The following is a 10525-nucleotide window of genomic DNA, read 5'->3' as shown; positions in this document are numbered from 1 at the left end:
GCAGATCTTTGCAAAACAGGAGCTATTACTCCATAGATCCACAGACACACGAGTAGCTCTACTTGCACCATTCGTCCCTTTAAACCCAGTGGGATTAACACATAGAACTAACTTCAGTCCTATAGCGTGGTCAACTTCTTTTTTGTGAGATTGCTCACATCCATGCAATTTCAATAACTGAAAGACATCCCAGACATCAGGGATGAATAAAAAAAGGCAATCGCTTCTTGTTGTTACAGTAGTCCTCTCTTAGCAAATACTCATAAATTTTAATAGTTTAGAATTGAAATCACTCCTCTCCTTTAGTTTTTATTCATTGCAAATTAAAATATTGGCATTTATTTTCGTTCTGAGCCCCTCATTCACTTTAGCAGCATAAAAATCTGTACAAAGGGCTCATGGATACATAAGGAGTATCGAATGTTTTCTCCTTCTTTTAGGATTTGGTCAATCAATCAATCATTTCTTTATTTATTAAATAAAGATCAAAGCACCAAAGCTTTTTTTTTTTAAGAGACTATTCACTTTTTTTTTTCTTCTCAGTTTCTCAGTTACTCATCTAAACAACACGCAACTCAAAAATAATGAGGAAAGGTGTGGAAAGGGACTATCTTGACCTCTACATTTTTCACAAACAAGAGATGTGTTGAATGAATTTCATTTGCGGGGTGAGTATGAACTCACAAGCAGTGCACCCCGTTCCTGTTATTTTAATCCAAAGCAGCCAAAGTATAGCCTTAAAGCAACTGGCATCCCACACAGATATCACCTGGCCCCATATTCAGCAGCCACACCAAGAAGTGCCCCCATGACAGCAAAGAGAGATTGGGATCCCGTGGCCAGCCTGCCCTTTGGAGCGGGCATAACACACCTGAGAAAGCGAGGAGAAAAAGGAAAGTAGGGGAAGCTCCATGAAATGTCTTTCTGATATTTCGCTCATCCATGTTCTTCTGCTTCATTTTTTTATCTGGAAAACGCTCTCCTCTTTGGCAGCCATGTGCACAGTCCAACACTTAATCTGAGCCAAAAGGAACGAGGAGGAGACGGGAGAGTTGAGCCAAAGGGCGCTTGCTGTGTGATCTGGGCATGCAGCAACCGCTGGCTGGCTAACCCAGAACTCTTTCCAGTTCCCCTTCACACCCACACATGCTTCATCCGTGCAAGGGTGAGCCAGCAAGACGCACAGCAGGACTGCATCGGACCTACAGCTGGTGCTGCCTCTGGCTTCTTGGACTTGCGTGTGAAGGTAGAGGAAGGTAGGTGAGCATGGGCAGAGGCATGGGCGCTGAAAGGAGTAAGAAAGGAGGCTGTGCAAGGCCTGGAAATAGTGAGAAAAAAACACCTATGGATGCCAGGGATGTGGGGTAGCAGTGCCTGCTTGCAGTCAGCCAGGCAGTGAGCGTACTTGGAGAGCCCCACTGGCCTCAGAGACCTGCTTTTCTGGGCATCTTGGGCTGGCAGGGCCAGGGGAGGAGCAACAGGACTGGACTGAGCTGAAGCGTGCCAAGGCAAGCTTTGCTGGCAGAAACGCAAAGATTGCCTTTGGGGGGGAACACTTCTTACACTCAGAGAAGGTCAAGGGACAGGATCTGGGGCACATCAGAGAAGGTGCACCTGAGAGGTTGTACGTGGGAGAAGAGAGATCAAGAAGGGCAGTGGGACATCCCAAATTAATATATAAAAGTAGACAATGAGGCCCAATCTGAACAAACAAATAAACAAATAATCAGAAATGCTGCACCAAGAAGTCATCTGTGGCTCTTCCCCACTTCACTGGGCTTTGGTGCTGTGAGCCATTACCCAAGGACTCGCTTATCTCCTTTTTTGGCTGGTATTCAAAGACAACTCTGGCCCTGACGAGCCTGAAAAAAAACTTCCTTTCATCCACAGTAGGCTAAACTTAGTGGAAGAACAAGTAAGAGTGTAGCCTGGTGAGAAAATAAGTAGTCAAGCGCCTTGTGACCGTGTGGCATCTGCTCTGCCTGGGCATGGGATAGTGACTCCCATGGCCCGAGCACCCTCTCGTGACACCCACCACCCTTCCAGCCCGGCACTCACCACCACCCCCTTCAAACACCAACATCAAGCAGTTTGCCCTAGCTTTCTAACAGATATCTAGTAAACACAAATGTTTTGGGAACAGTACCAATGCCAGTAAAGAGCTAACTAAGGAGCTGTAACCATACGACTCTATGGCTATAGCAAGCTTGTACCAGGAAAGTTTTGCCATTGCCTTCCACGGGGTTGAGAATCGAAACCTTCTGGATGTGCATGCAGCACCTACCCAGCACACCATCTCCCCACTAATTAGGGGAGGCAATGATGTGAGGGCCGTTCACAGAACATAGCCCTGGAGCAAGTGATCAAGCTCTCATTTGGCGCTAACCCAAAAGAAGGAAAGGTCCATACCAGAAGTCCTGACTTCCACGTGTGCAAACTAAGAAATTAAAGGAAACAGTGAAGTCAGCTGGAGAAGAGAGTGCAGGGATTTAAGTGGAAGCTTGTTTTCATCCTTAAATCAACAAATATCTGGAATTCCCATTGCAGCCACACAAAACACTCGCAGAGAAGTGTTCCAGGCATGACTGGGTGAACACACATCTTAGAAGGACGTTAGCAATAATAAATACAGGGAATGGCAATAACGCCACATCAGCAAAGACTCCTCAGCTAATCTGAGTCAGAAATTATAGAGAAAAACAAGAGCGGCCAAAAGTGACAGCAACTTTAACCACAGAAGAAAAATTACCTCTTACCTTCCCTTCTGCAAGGCAGCAGCTCACTGGTGCTCAAGCCTCAACCAGGAGCTGCACCACTCATCTGGAAGGTGGGAGGCACAAATCCAAAATCCCCGTAGAGCAGGAAAGGGGCCAAACCCAGGCTCCCTTCCCCTTATATGCAGCAGCACTTCTTTCCCCTGTAGAAACTCTTTAAAAAACAAGAACAAGCTTGCAAGGGTTTCTTCCTCCCAGATGATAGATGTCGGGATTTGCAACTCTGGATCCTGAATGGATGCAGCCGTTTGCCTCCAGCAACACTGCTCTAGCGTGAGCTGGGCTTCATATTCACACTGCTGGCCAGAGCTCCCTGCATGGCTCTTTATACAGTTTGCACCATTTGGGATCGATTCTTCTGGGGTGTGTAACTCTTTCCATGAGCTTTTCAAGAAGCTTACACGCCAAACTTTGGAGATGGATGCTGCTGCGGAGGTCGGGTAGGTAAAAGCTAGGCAGAGAAGTTTGGTATCTGCTCCAGCTCTTCACCCTCAGGTGATACCACTGACTTTTGCAAAAACAAATCACAGCTGAACCCAGGTAAGACATGGAAGAATTGGAGTCAGTCACCTCCTGGACCTGTTCCCAAGCATTACACTAACTCCTTATCCACACCAGTGAAGCACTACTGAAAAAAAAAAAAAAGAAGAGTATGAGGTTAATCACAAATAAACTGACAGTGCCTGTCATTTAGAACTCGATTCTGATTTCACTTCATGTTGGTGTAAATCAAAATGTCTTTCATTTTTCTTGTATTTCTGCCAGTAATCATTAAAAGGTTTTACAAAATAATCTTTCTTCAAGGCTACTAGGCACTGTATATTCAGGGAGGTAGTCTGGTTGTCAAGATGGTTGAAAACATTCATTTTTCTGGATTTTGGCCTCACAATGCAACACACACACATCTCCTCCAAAAACATACTGTCTGCTCTAGCTCATTACCTAAACAGTTGACAAACTCCATTAATTTGACTTTGAGTTGGGGAAAAAAAAAAAGCTGTATACTTTGTAAGTCGTGTAAGGACAATCAGAAAACATTCCTACATGCTTTATCAGTATTAAAGCATTTTCTGACCGATGGCCAATTACACAACGTCCTGCACCCTTGGAGAGAATCACCCTTGGAAATACTGACCTTGAAATAATGTAACCCTACTGGATGTCAGTGGAAGAGGTAAGAAAGTGAACAAGCTGAGGGTGGCTAACACTATTCCTTTTTGAAATGAGCACTAAGATTTGGAATTATTTTTCCCTTATAAGTCTACATATATTTGTCTAATTCAAGAACTACTTTAATGAACTCCCAGAAAAAAACGTATTAACTGCTTTCCAATCCACTTCATAATGTTTACCAAAAAAATAGTACTTTTTTAATCAATATAGTATGGGCAGTTCTGATTTTTTGTCAACAAATTGTGAGCTATCATTTTTATATAATGAACTTGTATTAACTATTAAACCAATATTTAATTATTGAAATTACTGCAGTCTTTTTAGCCACTCTCCTATCCATCTCTGCATTGTCAGAATCACATAAGCTGGCCTGCGTTATGTAGCAAGTGAAACTCGATGTAACTGCAGCCCTTTTGAACCTGAAAGTCCATGAAATACTTGAACCAAAATCTCAGGATCTAGGCAGCATGCCATTATTTTTTTCACGCAGTATTCAAACATCACGGGAATGTCAAAGTGTAGAAACCCCAGTGGAATTTTACCAATCTGGCCACATCTAGCGTTAGAATCAAAAATACCCATTCTGACTAGGACCATTAAAAAGAGATCAAATGTGCCATAGATTTTTTTTTTCCAGGGTGACGTGCCAAAGCACAGCGTCGGTGAGAGCATACACATAGATAAAATGAACAAGGTTGGGTGCAAAACTGCTTCTTACCTTATGAACTTCTGAAGTCACATTTTGATCTCATTTGCAGCGATGTTAATCCAGAGTTCAATCAAATTCAAATTTATGCCATTATAAACGAGAGCAGAATTTGGCTCTTAAATTACAGCAGCGAAGCACAACAGATTTGGTTTCCCTTGGAGTGTTTTTAAGCTCCTGATAAAGAGACAGCTTTTATGTCTTTAATAATCCTTTCTTCCTGAATTCAACGAGGTAAGCATCAAACACACAGCCAGAAGTGCAGGGCTTCCTTCATTTCTCATGATGGCTTTAATGTATTTTAAAATAGTTTCTAAATCAGTGCGTAATACATGCTAAAAGTGACAGAGGAATCAGGCTCAGACCTGATTGCGAATGGCTGTACCACCCTCTTTTGACATTTTGAGACAACAGACAAAAGATAAACAAGAATGTGAAAGAAAGTCTTCGGAAGAGAGACTGAAAAACTACACTGTACTGAATTATTGGATTTATGATCCAACTGACATTCGGATTACTGGATCAAAGACCAGGGGTTTTGCCATCTAGTGAATAAAGCTTACAACTCATCCTACTTCAAACCCTACCCAGCCTTTAGGCTTTTGCTGTATAACGTGTACGTGCGCAAATTCTCGGCCCGCCTTTTCAACTCAGTGCCTGCCCTTCCAGGCGCTCAGACGTTCTCGCAAACACGGAGTCCCACTAGCCTCCTTTAACACCTGCAAGTGTATGCTCACGTACAGATATAAATAAGTAAGACTTAACTGATGCGTCAGTCAGAGAACTAATACTATGGCCCAAGCGAGAAAAATCCCCGCTCCCTCGACTCTCCTAATTTACTTTTACCCTCCACGGCAGCACTGGTCCCACTGCTGAGACCCCAGGGTTGACTCCCCATCGCGCTCACAGCCTCCCATACGGACGCGTAACGCTCACGAGATGGTCGCAGTCCTCTAATCCATAAAGACGCGTGCGCTAACCACACGAGATCATATTCAGGAAGAACTGACAGCTCTAGCACGACACTGAAAGCACGCGCAGTAAAGCGCTGGGGCCGAGTTACAAACACCCAACCGGAGCCAGACTCTTTTCCAACTGCGCATGGAGGAGCCATGGGCTTCTTTCTCCCTCAGTACCCTTCCTCTGGGCTTTACTGGAGGCAAATCACAGGTTTATATGCCCTGGCCAAATCCCTTCCCAAAAATTTAATAATTTTTTGTTTGTCAGGAGCTGCCACAGATCACAGCACAAGACTGCCAAATTGGGAAGAGAGAATCGATAATTAAGTAATTGGCTAAATAACAGAGACCCGCTTTCTATAAACAAACTCTCCTATTAATCAGTACTTAGGAGGATGGATGTGGTCCAAGGTTAGCTACTACTTGCTGCTTTGTGACTCTAGTGACGTATTTTTTAATAATGTCTTTACAAACACATTTCTTTTTGGAGTTCTGGGCCTGGTTAAGGCAAAAGACAGTGAAACATTAAAAATGGGATAAAAAAATAAAGTAATAGAAAGGAGCAGAAGGTTTGTGTTCAATTTGAAGCAGTATTTGACTAAGCTGGCTCAATCGTTGTCAGCTCTAATTCAGCTGTAATTACCATAGTTGAGCACGTTGAGCAGTATATTAGCAGGACTACAACAACTATTCTGGGATGTTTTGGACAAGGCAAAGTTAATCTATAGGATAGAAAATAATGACCCATTTTAGGTTTAGTTCACTAAACAGTACACAGAAGAGCACTTCAGCTTTCCAATACCGCAGTGAAAAAAAAAAAAAACCCATGCAGAAAGAAGCAGTTCATCTGTTTTATATGGTAATTCAGTGAACAATGAGAAGCACCTCAGAGCTGAGCACAAACTCATGCGATGCCATACTGCCCGTTACCTCTACACCGTTCTCGGTACGACACCTACCCTTAGGATGAAGTAGGCACTCAGGAACAATGGGATATGAATTACCATTGCATCATGGTAAGTCTGTCTGCATGAAGGAGTCTGAAGCCAAGAAAGCGTAATTCATCGTGACAGATGTATGCAGCATCAGACATTTCTAACGGAGTTCGGGTGGAAGAAATACTGGAGCATCTGCGGGTTGCTCTGCTCTTCAGGCAGAAAGCACAATCCATGGCAGCGTACATGCTCACTGTTATCTTCTGGAAACTAGAAAAGCATATGGTATAGCAGATGCTGCACTATGATTTCCCCCCTCGGACTCTGTTAAGGGCATTCAGCTAATTGTAACACCATAATTAGCTGTGTTCTGTATCTCAAAAGCAATTTTTTCTACACATGAGTATTCCACTGGCACTACTTCTCCAAGGAACTGTAAAAAGGCATGTTAAAGTTAACAAATGGAGAAAGAGTGGGAAAGATAGTAAATTAGAATAATTGGCCTAAACTGAGTCTACCCTGAGTGCAAGTTATGGTTGCTCCAGAGCAAGTGGGCCGGCAGTTCCAGCCCTGCTGTTAAATGTCAAAGTGAGAAACCTTGCACCAGGCCCTCTGAGCCAAATCTCTCAGTCCTTGCTCCGTCAACCCCACATTTCAGATCCGTGGGAGATCCGATGGAGTAAGGACTGTGGGGTTTTCCTGTTTACATTTTTCACCCGTGCAGAACAAACCTACAACCTACAGCTGCAGCCCTCGCGGCTGTTATCACTCCTGCAATTTCTGCCTGCAGAAGGGCTCACGTACACTTCTGCAGAGCGGCCTTGAGGCAAGGATTCAGGAAAGCGCTCCAACATGTGTAAAGCAATCCCTGCGTACGCCAGCGCTTCAGCAGAAGAATAACATCAGGCATATCTTTAATTCCCTGCGACTTCAGTCAAACTTCAACCCATCAAAGTTAAGCTCCCGCTTAAGTACTGCCAGAATAAAGATGGTTCCCTGAATTGTAAAATACACGTACTGCCACTCATTATTATGATAGCCATGTATGAATGTAGGAGTAAAACTATAGTATGTGTAGTTACAGAGCCGTATAAGCTTCATATATAAGCTCTGCATATGTGAATTTAGGTTAACACCGTGTGCTTATACTTATGCATAATTACGACTTCATTTTTACTACTTCATTTTGGATTGATATTAACTCACAACCAGATGTGCAAGATTTCCTAATGACCGTGTCTTTCCATCAGAAATAAAGCTTTTTGCTAACAATTCTAATTTCGGTGTGTTAAAAATAATAGGGCATCAAAACCTTTGTATATATATGGCTAACATCTCTTAACGATAGTTTCAGGGGAGGGAGTTTCAGGGATAGGCACACCTGAGGGGCGTACATTTGCTTTTCCCTACAACGTGTACGAGATTCCCTGTGACAGCTTAGTTGAATTAGTGGGCTGAATGAAGATCAGTGGGCTGAATGCAATTACGGATGTATGATTGTCACAGATTACTAAATGGGTTTTGCAGTTGACTGCAAGATATATATTCTGTACACATATGGGCGTAAAGATGCATAAATAACAAACTGCTTTATAATTACATAGCTAAGTGCAATGCTCTCCTGTCCTCTGACAAACTGGGAAAGCGGGAAAGGAAGGCTCAGAGATCTGATATGTCTTGTAATCGGCACAAATCTAGCCCTCGGTGAGCTGTAAGTCATAAAACACCTCACGGCCACTGGCACTTCACTTTGAGGACAAAATACTGAAGGTAAGGAAAGAGAATTGCCCCTACAATCTGTGGTATATTGGCATTACTGCCAAAGATGTAACTGCAGCTCATACCCAAACCAGCTTCAAGCTAGCCAGCTCTGGTATGACAACCGCAGCACCTATCTCAGCCCCCAGGTGTGACACGGGCACTTGTGTGTGACACAGGCACAGCAGTGCCACCGTTCCGGCCCTCCCGGCAGACACGGCACTGAGAAGAGTAGTCATGTCCTCAAACACCACACGCTGCTCTAACACCCTTGTTAATAATATCCTCGAAGGCATCTGAGCATCAGCGAAATCCTGCAAACTACCAAATGTTGCAGATAACGCGGGCAACCCACAGCACCTGCCAGGCAAAGAGGGACAGCAGGTGTCACTTGGCGGTGCTGCTCCCCATGCTCTTCCAAGATGGCTTGTCAAACAAGTTTTTTTTAAAGAGGCACTCTTTTGCCTGACTTTGGGAGTGTAGGCAGCTTTGTGGACAGACAAGCTATCTGGCAGCAGGCAGTTTGCTTCCTGACATAAAGTCTGCATGCAGCCGATTCAGGAACCGAACCGCTCCTCGGGAACCATCGGCTTGGCAGGAGGAGTCTTGAGAAGGGGCTTTCTTGCTTGCCCTCTGGCCGTCTCCTTCCCAAACCAATGTATATGAGCACATGTAAATAACGCAAGAATATACCCAGATTTTTCCTCAGTGATTGCTCCTCCTGTAGGAAACCAAGCTGCAGGACCCCAGACACCTGCTACTGCTCATGATGCTGGCAGCCGAGTGCCGGGAATGGGTCAGCAGTACCCTACGGACAGACCTCAAGGAAACCGCACTTCACATGAGCAGGTCCTCCCAAGGGCACAATGTTATCCTACGTTTGTCAGCTGGCATGGTTCAGTCGGTCCCTCGCTTTCATAACCTCACCACTTTCCTTGATTTCAAAGGTGATGAGGAGGTTGGGAGGAGGAGGACAGATCAATATAGAGGCACATGCTAGCTGGAATTAGGTAGACCATCCATCAGAATAACCCTGCTGTAATGGTGGAGGAAAAGAGTATGCCAAGCATAGCAGAATAAAGTGATAGAGCGCGCCTCATAACCATTGCAAGGTCAGAATAAAAGCTAACATCACTGTCAGTTAAAGTGGAGCAGATGATGCTGAAGGAAGAAGGTAGCGCTCTCAAGAGGGACAACAAAGCAGGGCTTTGCCACCCTGCCCTCCTGAGGAAGATTTGGTTCCAGTTCCCAATCCAGATGGACACATGCTGTTGAGGCCAGTCCAGGGGAGTTGCTTAGCAGTTGCTAACTACGCCCACCTCCCAGCCGCTGCTGAGAATACAGGGATGCCCCTGGACCCTGCACGCCTCACACGCCTCATTCCTGTCTCACATTTTAGTCCTAAACACCAAAACCTGTAAAAGGTTTTATTATTTGATTCCATGATTTTATAGCAACAACTGGAAGAATCGTCTCAGGCAAAACCCATGTTGTGCTGGGTCATTCCCGCCTTTACTCTTTGACTTTTTCCTGGATACGCTTGAAGGCAGAGTTAGCTTTTGATGATGTACCCATACTCCTATACTTAGTTTGCAAATCCTACTCTGGGGAGTAATTATCTTTTTTGGTGGTTTGCTCCATCACTCGCCATAAATAGGGTCCTGATTTGTTGGAGTAACAAATAATAATAACAACAGCAATAACGATAGTTACGTGGAAAACAGCCCCTTACAAAATGAATGGACCTTTGTGAAGATAAGTAGTCCCGAGAACATGATTACTTCTTCCATGCAAAGGGTATAATTGATCATAAAGCAACAAGTCACGCACCCTGAAATGCCTCCCTTTGATCACTCAGCAGGCAAATTATAATCCTTCATCACCGATACAGCAACTGCGCATGGAGCCGTAAGAGAGCGTTTGACAGGGACATTTGTATCCCAGCCATTCCCATGCACTAACGAGGCTGCTATATCTGCACAATAAGCATTTACCCCGTTAAGGGAAATGTGACATATTTTCCCCCAGACACAAACTCTCAAAGCAGTTAATAGCCAGAAAAATGGGAGCTTCCAGGGCCCACACCTCCAGCACCTGAGCTTTCACACAGCGCAGTCTGATGCAGAGTTGCGCGCGTGCTTTGCACCGACACCACTGGCCAAGCCACGGAGAGCATCACTTGCGCTCCCAATCCTCCCAAGAGGGGACTGTGGGGACTGA

This window comes from Calonectris borealis, chromosome 3 (assembly GCF_964195595.1).
Source record: "Calonectris borealis chromosome 3, bCalBor7.hap1.2, whole genome shotgun sequence".
NCBI classification, from domain to species: Eukaryota; Metazoa; Chordata; class Aves; order Procellariiformes; family Procellariidae; genus Calonectris; species Calonectris borealis.
Note: the sequence above shows the minus strand (reverse complement) of the source record.